We start from the raw sequence: 4,045 nt of genomic DNA, 5'->3' as shown, positions 1-4,045 counted from the left end.
ATATTTTCTTAGAACTTATTGTTTACTTGTCTTTACTGTGTCTGTTAAATTTAATGTGTACACACTACACATTTTATTGTGTATATCAACTATCAAGGTACCTACTAACTAGGAAGAATAGGTAAAACGCATATGTATATATTTTAGTAAATAACTTCAGTTCGTTCAGTCGTTTTTATGTGCGTTATGTTTGCAGAGTAGGCAGCCCATCCCGAAATGTCAAGTTCAATATGAATTCTTAACTCTAAACCGTTAATGCCCCTAATCGTATTATTACCCTTACACATATGCCTAATATTATTATTAATGATTTTATCATTTTACTATATTTGTTCTGATATTTTCGAAGATTTATATAGGATTTATGTGTTACATTAAAGTTTTGGGGGAAATACATAATATTATTGTAATCCATCCCTCCCGGCATTGGTTGAAAATATTAAAATCAATAAATCATCGTAGTTAAAGCGGTATATTTCGTAGTTATTTTACACTAAATAACGTTGGCATGTATATTATTCAACACTCAATATGATGTCAAGGGGACATTAAACCGACAATATTTGTTTTCGTTATACTCACATAGACACATAGTAACACGTATGCAACACATTTGTAATATAATAAATTAATTAATCTATCATTTTACAAGTTTAGTCATATTATGTATAATACCTTAAACATGTACACACGTGTGCGTGTGTAATGTATAGATAGTAAATAATTTAGGAAATGATAATAGAGAAAAAATTCCCATTCCAAAAATAAAATTTTCAAAAGTATAATATTCTCATTATTATAGGCAACTTCCAAATGTTTGTTCTTACACAGTTAACAGTAGTATAGTAAAATGCAACCAAAATAATAAAACAAATATTTGTAGGTTAGGTTAGTACATGACGCTCACACATAAATTTTTAAGGACAACCCTTATAACTAGAGCCCGGAATTATATTCTTTTACATATTTTTTATGAGTCTATGCAGTCAGACGGGGGTTCGAAATCTTTACGAATCATGAAACAGGTGTAATAAGGGCAAAAGTTTTTTTTGCATATTTTAGAATATTTCAAGATAAAAGAATATTTCGTATAATAAAGAATATTAGAGAATGTATCCATTAATTTATATAGATGTTCGATATTTTTGGTTGCTGTGACGTAAATAATATAAATTATATTATGTCCGATAATAGTGATAAGTTATAACAAATATTAGTAAATATATATGTATATTTTTTTTATTAAGGTTTTATATTGATAATATGATGACTTATTCATATTATAATGTATATTGTGTAATATATAATTTATTATGAAATCGAGAGACTTAGAGCGCTGTATAACCATATAGAATGGAAAGTTCAAAATATTATTTGATTCACGGTATAAGAAACTATATAATATATAAATACATACATATTATTATAATAACTTATAACTATATTTTTTTTCTTTAAGCGTTCAAGCCATATCATATTTTATAGAATGATTCTGTATTATTGTTATTAATTATTATCGTACGAGTATAGTTACATATTCCTTAATTTAATCACTTAAAATTCTAATGAACTTTTTTATAGATATAATGGCGATTTAATCATTTGCCAAGTTAATCGTTCCTTAAATAAAAATACATGAAATAGTATTATAATTATTACACAAAAGAAATATTCATATATACTCGCATGCTATACAATATGATATAATATACTATTATCGTGCCCATTTATGTTTAATATTAATCAATAGTCGACGACCAATGGTCAGTGTTTGATAAAATAATGTTTTAAATATTATATTACAATAATTATAATTTATAACAAATATGATCCAGCTCTATTTGTCGGAACCAAATGAACCAATATGATACGCGTTTGCATGAATACTTACTATTAATAAATACTATTGGATTTTTCCTGTGATAGCCAATAGGTATACCATAGGTAAAGACGAAATTAATAATGATAAAATAAACAAACAAACTTACATAGGTATACGGTATAAATAGGTATATCATATGATAATATTATCTAGTCATAATATTATGTAGGTTATTAGTACTAAGTGCTGAGTCTATTATATAGGTACCCACGTGTCTGTTTTAAAATTACCAGTATATTACAATTCATAAATCATAATAGGTGCTTAATTATTGAAAAAACAATATTGATAGTATATTATAATAATATAATAGGCGCCTATATAATTATATTATTTATTATACCATAGTAGTATTAAAGTACATGACGATGACATATCATATATTCGTATGCCTAATAAGAAAAATATATGCCTTGGTGAACGGTTGTATTGTATAATCTGAGTGATGTTTAAACGAGAGTTTTTTTGAGGGGGGCGATGAGAGGATAGATCATAGATCCATAGAATCGATAACCATAATTAATGATATTTATATATTTTGAACGATCGAATAATATAAATAATAATAATATAATATAATAACGTATGTCAAAAAGTCAGTCAGAAAACTAAAGTACATTTTCCAAAAAAAAGCAGACCGTGTTTTTGGAACTCACTCGGCACAGTCTCTTATCTCTACGCTCCGTATTAAGAATTGAACCCCAAGTCTTCAAATTTTCAATTTATGATTGCATGATGCACCCACTCGTCATGAGTATTTATATCTTAACTTTCATATTAATTTCCGCCACAAAAAAATATCAAACAGTTTAAAAATCACATTTAAAAAAAAAACAAAACTTTAGAAACACGAGAGTGGAGTGGTAAAATCTATTTTAGTCCGAACAGTAAGCGTTTCATAGAAAATACGAACAAAATTGTGCGATATTGTAATAATTATACCTTATCAAGCTCGATAAAATTGTATTCGTAGAACGCATACCAGCGTGATATTTAAATAATGTTATTTCAGCGATCGCTCTAATAGCCCGGATAGCTCAGTCGGTAGAGCATTAGGCTTTTAACCTAAGGGTCCAGGGTTCGAGTCCCTGTCCGGGCGAACTTTTTGCAAGTTTTTCACATGATTGTTTTCCACTTTTCTAGAAACCACCATTTGCATTGATTGTTTACCCAGAGCTTGTTTCATTCGTTGTCACGTTAAAACGTACCAAAACATGAAATTTTCAAAACCGTGACCACCGACCGCGTTCAACAGATGGCGCACCTCGTACCACGGCGACTGAACAAATAATCTTGGTCGGTCATAGTTTTTACTATTATTTTGTCATGTTTTGAATAGATTTCACGATATAATCGTAATATTCTGCGGTAATTTTATTAATTCTATAAATAAATCCTAAATAAACATTAAATAATAATTATGAATAAGATAAAATAATAAATTATGTACCCTATACGCACAATCTGAAATGCATTGCATATAATATTATTAAGGCAAATTGTTCTGTTTAATTTTAAAAAAAATAAGAAATTCTAAATTCAGTAGGAATTTAACTATTCAAAAGGATTGTTTACTTGTTTGTTTTTTGAATTTCCTGTTTGCTGCAGGACTACCGTTTCTGATGACTCAAGAATTTCCGCACACTACAGCGTTTCCTGCGAAATTAAATAGACAAATCATTTTTACGAAGCAGGAAACGAATAGAACAATAAGCTTGCATTATTGATGTGTTTTTAATAAACAGTTTTATATGAAAAAATATAATTTAATATATAAAACGGGCGATGAAATAAAAAAACCAGATAAGCCGGACATGCACAGAAGACCATCACTGATATCTAATGTTAAGAAAAGGATCCACATTATCTATTTTCAACAATTTTCAAAGGTCAACAACAAGTCATGTGCCTTATTCCTCTATGGTTTTGTTGCAAGAGATATGAAAAAATTACCATTTTCAAGTATACCCCTATAGGCTGTCCAAAGTATATTTCCAAAAAGAGTCACTAAATGACAAATCTGTTTGTGTATTTCCGATTTCGTCAGACAAAAGTTGTTTTTTTTATATTGAACGAATATTTATTAAGCAACTATGACAACCATTTAGCTTTTTGGCATCAATTATACGATTAAAAAATCAATTAAATCGTCGTTGTTGGAGA

At 28.2% G+C, this 4,045-nt stretch overlaps 1 non-coding gene across 1 annotated transcript; it reads left to right on the top strand.

The window, feature by feature from the left end:
- The first annotated feature begins 2,908 nt into the window (after positions 1 to 2,908).
- TRNAK-UUU (transfer RNA lysine (anticodon UUU)) lies at positions 2,909 to 2,981 on the top strand. Its single transcript has one exon. It is a non-coding gene; the product is annotated as a tRNA-Lys (tRNA).
- The last annotated feature ends 1,064 nt before the right edge of the window (positions 2,982 to 4,045 follow it).

Source organism: Diuraphis noxia, unplaced genomic scaffold (assembly GCF_037042655.1).
Source record: "Diuraphis noxia isolate RWA-SAM2 unplaced genomic scaffold, SU_Dnox_SAM2 contig0004, whole genome shotgun sequence".
In the NCBI taxonomy this organism is placed as follows: domain Eukaryota; kingdom Metazoa; phylum Arthropoda; class Insecta; order Hemiptera; family Aphididae; genus Diuraphis; species Diuraphis noxia.
The sequence above is the reverse complement of the archived record's forward strand: the minus strand, read 5'-3'. Positions and strand labels throughout refer to the sequence as shown.